Source organism: Coregonus lavaretus (assembly GCF_964263955.1).
Source record: "Coregonus lavaretus genome assembly, chromosome: 6".
NCBI classification, from domain to species: Eukaryota; Metazoa; Chordata; class Actinopteri; order Salmoniformes; family Salmonidae; genus Coregonus; species Coregonus lavaretus.
This window is the reverse complement of record NC_139993.1, coordinates 31851061-31858015: the sequence shown is the minus strand read 5'-3', so window position 1 is coordinate 31858015 and position 6955 is coordinate 31851061. Positions and strand designations below refer to the sequence as shown.

Here is a 6955-nt window from a genome sequence, read left to right as displayed (position 1 = left end):
ACAAATAAAAAAATGAAAAGCTGAAATGTCTTGAGTCAATAAGTATTCTACCCCTTTGTTATGGCAAGCCTAAATAAGTTCAGGAGCAAACATTTGCTTAACGAGTCACATAAGTTGCATGGACTCAGTCTGTGTGCAATAATGGTGTTTAACAAAAAAAATGTGTACCCCACACATACAATTATCTGTAAGGTCCCTGGGGCGGCAGGTAGCTTAGTGGGTAAGAGCGTTGTGCCAGTAACCGAAAGGTCGCTGGTTCTAATCCCCGAGCCGACTAGGTGAAAAATCTGTCGATGTGCCCTTAAGCAAGGCACTTAACCCTAATTGCTCCTGTAAGTCGCTCTGGATAAGAGCTTCTGCTAAATGACTAAAATGTCAAATGTAAAAAATGTCCCTCAGTCGGGTGGTGAATTTCAAACACCAATTCAACCACAAAGACCAGGGAGGTTTTCCAACCCCTCGCAAAGACAGGCACCAATTGGTAGATAGATGGGTGGGTAAAAAAATAGATACATTATTTTTTTATTTAACCTTTATTTAAATAATATAATAATATAATATGCCATTTAGCAGACGCTTTTATCCAAAGCGACTTAGTCATGTGTGCATACATTTTTACGTATGGATGGTCCCGGGGATCGAACCCACTACCCTGGCGTTACAAGCGCCATGCTCTACCAATTGAGCTACAGAGGACCACAAAATGAGCTGATTGGTTAGAGAACAACCTGCAGAAGACGGTGACGTAAAAAATATATCCAGTTTCCATTTACATTACATTTTAGTCATTTAGCAGACGCTCTTATCCAGAGCGACTTGCAGTTAGTGAGTACATACATTTTCATACTGGCCCCCCGTGGGAATCGAACCCACAACCCTGGCGTTGCAAACGCCATGCTCTACCAACTGAGCTACAGGGGACCGTGTAACTAGGCAAGTCAGTTAAGAACAAATTCTTATTTACAATGATGGCCTACACCGGCCAAACCCGGACGACACTGGGCCAATTGTGCCGCCCTATGGGACTCCCAATCACGGCCGGTTGTGATACAGCCTGGAATCGAACCAGGGGGTCTGTAGTGACGCCTCAAGCACTGAGATGCAGTGCCTTAGACCGCTGCGCCACTCAGGAGCCCAATAATAATAGTGAAGACATAAACTATAAAAGAACACTTATGGAATCATGTAGTAACCAAAAAAGTGTTAAACAAATCAAAATATATTTTATATTTGAGATTCTTCAAATAGCCAGCATTTGCACACTCTTGGCATTCTCTCGACCAGCTTCACCTGGAATGCTTTTCCAACAGTTTCATATGCTGAGCACTTGTTGGCTGCTTTTCCTTCACTCTGCAGTCTGACTCCTCCCAAACCTTCTCAATTTGGTTGGCGTCAGGGGATTGTGGAGGACAGGTCATCTGATGCAGCACTCATCACTCTCCTTCTTGTTAAAATAGCCCTTACACAGCCTGGTGGTGTGTTAGGTCATTGTCCTGTTGAAAAACAAATGATAGTCCCGCTGCAGAATGCTGTGGTAGCCATGCTGGTTAAGTGTGCCTTGAATTCAAAATAAATCATATACAGTTTCACCAGCAAAGCACCCCCCACACCATAACGCCTCCTCCATGCTTTACGGTGGGAAATACACATGCGGAGATCACAAAGACACGGCGGTTGGAACCAAAAACCTCCAATTTGGAACCAATAAAACTCCAGACCAAAGGACACATTTCCACCGGTCTAATGTCCATTGCTCGTGTTTCATGGCCCAAGCAGGTCTCTTCTTCTTATTGGTGTCCTTTAGTAGTGGTTTCTTTGCAGCAATTCGACCATGAAGGCCTGATTCACACAGTCTCCTCTGAATTGATGTTGAGATGTGTCTGTTACTTGAACTCTGACACATTTATTTGGGCTGCAATTTCTGAGGCTGGTAACTCTAATGAACTTATCCTCTGCAGCAGAGGTAACTCTGGTTCTTCCTTTCCTGTGGCGGTCCTCATGAGAGCCAGTTTCATCATAGCGCTTGATGGCGTTCTTAATTTTCCGTACTGACTGACCTTCATGTCTTAAAGTAATGAAGGACTGTCGTTTCTCTTTGCTTATTTGAGCTGTTCTTGCCATAATATGGACTTGGTCTTTTACCAAATAGGGCTATCTTCTGTATACCCACCCTACCTTGTAACAACACAACTGATTGGCTCAAACGCATTAAGAGGGAAAGAAATTCCACAAATTAACTTTTTAACAAGGCACACCTTTGTTAATTGAAATGCATTCCAGGTGACTACCTCATGAAGCTGGTTGAGAGAATGCCAAGAGGGTGGCTACTTGAAGAATCTCAAATATAAATTCTATTTTGATTTGTTTAACACTTTTTTGGTTACTACATGATTCCATATGTGTTATTTCATAGTTTTGATGTCTTCACTATTATTCTACAATGTAGAAAATAGTAAAAATAAAGAAAAACCCTTTAATGAGTAGGTGTGTCCAAACTTGACTGGTACTGTATATTTGCGCCCGTCTCCATGAACCAATCCATTGCGGATACGTAGACAAAAAGCCAATTTATGCTTGATCTGAAAGTGTTGTCGGAGGCTCCATATGGATGGTAATGCAATTACAGAGCCTCCAGAGGCACGCAGAAGCCAAATCGAGCTCCATACCACATCGCCATGTTGTAACAGTGTGGTGGGCTCTGTATAGCTCCGCATTGACATTGGTTGACGGTAGGTGGGGGCGGTACATCCTGTAGAAAACACAAACTCACTTCCTTGACAACAACTCTGCGAAGTGCAAGAAGTATGAATGCCCTGACTTCTGCTGAGGCCATATCACCTTAAATGCTGCATGGCCGATGCAGATGTCGGATTGACCATGTGCCCAGATGCACAATGCACTTCTCTCTCCAGAATGTGCTCTCTCCCGCCAATTTGTGCACATTCATTGTTTCATACCTTCACGTGTGAATTGTTTGCGTTTGATTGTTAGTGTATATCAATTCCCCATTACATATATCACCAGTAGTACATTTACCATTAATTCCTATAATTTCTCATCTACAATGTTTGTTACTTTGGTTACGGTCATTTATTTGAATGCTTTTAATATTATTATTCCAGTCTTCCTGTTGTCATTGTCGGAGTGGACACATTGTTTGCAGAGTGCACAACCTATGCTACACTTGTGAGAAACAAGTTTTGGTTTATTTAATTCCATTTATGAGTTCTGTCAATATAGTCATTGTCTTTTGTTTGGTGTGCGCTCATGTCAATGTTGAGTAAGGACGCGCACACACAGAAGTAGGCCTATAGGCTAGGCTACCTGGCCTGCACGCAAATGTGTAGGCATATAAATGTTCCCATTTGAGGATCGGATAGTATTTCTGATTGGCTTAACGCATCACCACTTCTGTGGAGCTTCTCAAAGTAATGTTTTCTTCACCTCAAACAGCAAGCAAACAGTCTGTTTTTACATGCATTGAGAATTACAATAGTTCCTCAATGTATTTGAAAAACAATTCCAGCTCTCTCCCTTTCGATAACCACTCAGCATGAAAGGGAAACATGTCATGCTCTGATCCAGTGGAAACGTCATAAAATAGGCCTACCTGATAACTTCTTATCAGTGCTTGACTTGGACTGAAATAGGTTCCGGTACTCATTTTGGGTGCTGGTACTGTTTTTAATATTTAGGTGCAGGAGCTCCACAATACTTTTGAGCTAATGTTCTATAAGAAGAACAGGAGCTCAAGCAGTAGAACATTTGAGGTGCCGGTACTCGGCTCCGGTGAGCTCCTGCCCAAGTCAAGCACGGCTTCTTATCCCTTACGCAAATAGCCTACAGCTGTGCCTGTCCCGAGCTCACTGACGCGGGAATATGAAGTTCGCTAGCACAACCTTCAGGCCGGACCCAAGTTAATAGTTGATACAATGTTTCAAGTTCGTTGCAGACAGGCCATGTGTAGCCAAAGTGATTGATAGGATATTTATTTTGATCAGGTTATTTTTTACCTTCAGGCTGCAATGTTTTTATTTGTTGGCCTTTATGTTGGCTATTTTTACATAGTTGGCAATGGCAATAAAGTTACTTTGTAGGTTTATCATTTTCATTTAGATTCTGATAGAATTTTGATTAACCACATGACAATGATTTTGAGATATGAAGACGTTGTTATAAATTAAATGAAACTGTTTCACGAAAATGTGCATGTGAAAACCGTAACTGGTACACAGATCGGTAGAAATTGTAAGATAAATTGGTATTCCACATGAGAAAGGTTGCCGACTCAGGAGAGTAATGGCAGAATCTGCGATAGCCATCAGGAGCAGGAGGAGAATAGTTGAGTCAGGTTAAGGTTTTTTTCTTCTGGTTATCTCGATCTCTGGCACCATCTTGAGGCATTTGTCTTATTAAAATACATAGGGTGTGTCTATATATACAGTGGGGGAAAAAAGTATTTAGTCAGCCACCAATTGTGCAAGTTATCCCACTTAAAAAGATGAGAGAGGCCTGTAATTTTCATCATAGGTACACGTCAACTATGACAGACAAAATGAGGAAAAAAAATCCAGAAAATCACATTGTAGGATTTTTAATGAATTTATTTGCAAATTATGGTGGAAAATAAGTATTTGGTCACCTACAAACAAGCAAGATTTCTGGCTCTCACAGACCTGTAACTTCTTCTTTAAGAGGCTCCTCTGTCCTCCACTCGTTACCTGTATTAATGGCACCTGTTTGAACTTGTTATCAGTATAAAAGACACCTGTCCACAACCTCAAACAGTCACACTCCAAACTCCACTATGGCCAAGACCAAAGAGCTGTCAAAGGACACCAGAAACAAAATTGTAGACCTGCACCAGGCTGGGAAGACTGAATCTGCAATAGGTAAGCAGCTTGGTTTGAAGAAATCAACTGTGGGAGCAATTATTAGGAAATGGAAGACATACAAGACCACTGATAATCTCCCTCGATCTGGGGCTCCACGCAAGATCTCACCCCGTGGGGTCAAAATGATCACAAGAACGATGAGCAAAAATCCCAGAACCACACGGGGGGACCTAGTGAATGACCTGCAGAGAGCTGGGACCAAAGTAACAAAGCCTACCATCAGTAACGCACTACGCCGCCAGGGACTCAAATCCTGTAGTGCCAGACGTGTCCCCCTGCTTAAGCCAGTACATGTCCAGGCCCGTCTGAAGTTTGCTAGAGTGCATTTGGATGATCCAGAAGAGGATTGGGAGAATGTCATATGGTCAGATGAAACCAAAATATAACTTTTTGGTAAAAACTCAACTCGTCGTGTTTGGAGGACAAAGAATGCTGAGTTGCATCCAAAGAACACCATACCTACTGTGAAGCATGGGGGTGGAAACATCATGCTTTGGGGCTGTTTTTCTGCAAAGGGACCAGGACGACTGATCCGTGTAAAGGAAAGAATGAATGGGGCCATGTATCGTGAGATTTTGAGTGAAAACCTCCTTCCATCAGCAAGGGCATTGAAGATGAAACGTGGCTGGGTCTTTCAGCATGACAATGATCCCAAACACACCGCCCGGGCAACGAAGGAGTGGCTTCGTAAGAAGCATTTCAAGGTCCTGGAGTGGCCTAGCCAGTCTCCAGATCTCAACCCCATAGAAAATCTTTGGAGGGAGTTGAAAGTCCGTGTTGCCCAGCGACAGCCCCAAAACATCACTGCTCTAGAGGAGATCTGCATGGAGGAATGGGCCAAAATACCAGCAACAGTGTGTGAAAACCTTGTGAAGACTTACAGAAAACGTTTGACCTGTGTCATTGCCAACGAAGGGTATATAACAAAGTATTGAGAAACTTTTGTTATTGACCAAATACTTATTTTCCACCATAATTTGCAAATAAATCTATTAAAAATCCTACAATGTGATTTTCTGGATTTCTTTTTCTCATTTTGTCTGTCATAGTTGACGTGTACCTATGATGAAAATTACAGGCCTCTCTCATCTTTTTAAGTGGGAGAACTTGCACAATTGGTGGCTGACTAAATACTTTTTCCCCCACTGTAGAAGAATTCGAAAGAACAGATGACTTTCAGTCGACCAAGATTTTTTTTTGTCGGGGACAGCCCTAATAACACAAGACACTGCGATAACCTTTACCTTCCCCAGTGTCGCACCTCACATAGTCAATTCTCTATCAGATATAGAGGTACCATACTCTGGAATTCTTATCTTCACATTGCCAAAATGTCATCATCCCTCAATAACTTCAAGCTAAGACTGGGGGATCAGCCTGATGAACCAAACTACTCAGTAATCTCCTCCATATAGCCTAACTCACACACACTCACATGCACACCCACATTTAAAAAATGTTAACGTGATTACTGATCAATTCATTTATACATTTATAATTAGTAGGTTTTATCTGTTTTTACAAACCTTTAAAAAAATGTTGTACTTATTTACATTTACGTCATTTAGCAGATGCTCTTATCCAGAGCGACTTACAGTTAGTGCATACATTATTCTTTTTTATTTTCATACCCCATGGGAATCGAACCCACAACCCTGGCGTTGCAAACGCCATGCTCTACCAACTGAGCTACCTCCCTGCCGGCCATTCCCTCCCCTACCCTGGACGACGCTGGGCCAATTGTGCGCCGCCCCATTGGTCTCCCGGTTGCGGCCAGCTACAGCAGAGCCTGGATTCGAACCAGGATCTCTAGTGGCACAGCTAGCACTGCGATGCAGTGCCTTAGACCACTGCGCCACTCGGGAGACTTATGTTACATGGGTACTTAGTTACATGGTTATTGTATTACCGTCACAGCCCTAATTCAGGCTGTAACACAACAAAATGTGGAATACGTCAAGGTGTATGAATACATTCTGAAGGCACTATGTTTACTAGACATGCCAAAGAAACATTAACTACTCTATTCCTGTTTAGCCAGACTTAAAAGGTGAGGTATT

General features: G+C 42.3%; 1 protein-coding gene across 1 annotated transcript in view; it reads left to right on the top strand.

Moving 5' to 3' along the window:
• Positions 1-6955, top strand: part of LOC311131177 (polyamine-transporting ATPase 13A3-like) — a 58421-nt gene that overhangs the window by 15730 nt on the left and 35736 nt on the right. The window lies entirely within an intron of this gene.